This window comes from Triticum urartu, chromosome 1 (assembly GCF_003073215.2).
Source record: "Triticum urartu cultivar G1812 chromosome 1, Tu2.1, whole genome shotgun sequence".
NCBI classification, from domain to species: domain Eukaryota; kingdom Viridiplantae; phylum Streptophyta; class Magnoliopsida; order Poales; family Poaceae; genus Triticum; species Triticum urartu.
The window spans coordinates 490,352,833-490,353,844 of NC_053022.1; positions in this window are offsets into that span (position 1 = coordinate 490,352,833).

A 1,012-nucleotide genomic window follows, 5' to 3' on the forward strand; every position below is an offset into this window, starting at 1 on the left:
GACACTGATCCGGACGATTCTAAATCGCAAAGCGGATACGTATTTACATTAAATGGTGGAGATGTCAGTTGGTGTAGTTCTAAACAAAGTGTCATGGCGGGATCTACCTCTGAAGCGGAGTACATAGCTACTTCGGAATCAGCAAACGAAGGAGTCTGGATGAAGGAGTTCATATCCAATCTAGGTGTCATACCTAGTGCATTGGGTCCAATGAAAATCTTTTGTGACAATACTGGTGCAATTGCCTTGGCAAAGGAATCCAGATTTCACAAGAGAACCAAGCACATCAAGAGACGCTTCAATTCCATCCGGGATCTAGTCGAGGTGGGAGACATAGAGATTTGCAAGATACATACGGATCTGAATGTAGCAGACCCGTTGACTAAGCCTCTTCCACGAGCAAAACATGATCAGCACCAAGGCTCCATGGGTGTTAGAATCATTACTGTGTAATCTAGATTATTGACTCTAGTGCAAGTGGGAGACTGAAGGAAATATGCCCTAGAGGCAATAATAAAGTTATTATTTATTTACTTATATCATGATAAATGTTTATTATTCATGCTAGAATTGTATTAACCGAAAACATAATACGTGTGTGAATACATAGACAAACTAAACGTCACTAGTATGCCTCTACTTGACTAGCTCGTTAATCGAAGATGGTTATGTTTCCTAACCGTAGACATGTGTTGTCATTTGATTAACGGGATCACATCATTAGGAGAATGATGTGATTGACATGACCCATTCCATTAGCTTAGCACCCGATCGTTTAGTATGTTGCTATTGCTTTCTTCATGACTTATACATGTTCCTATGACTATGAAATTATGCAACTCCCGTTTTCCGGAGGAACACTTTGTGTGCTACCAAACATCACAACATAACTGGGTGATTATAAAGGTGCTCTACAGGTGTCTCCAAAGGTACATGTTGGGTTGGCGATTTCGAGATTAGGATTTGTCACTCCGATTGTCGGAGAGGTATCTCTGGGCCCTCTCGGTAATGC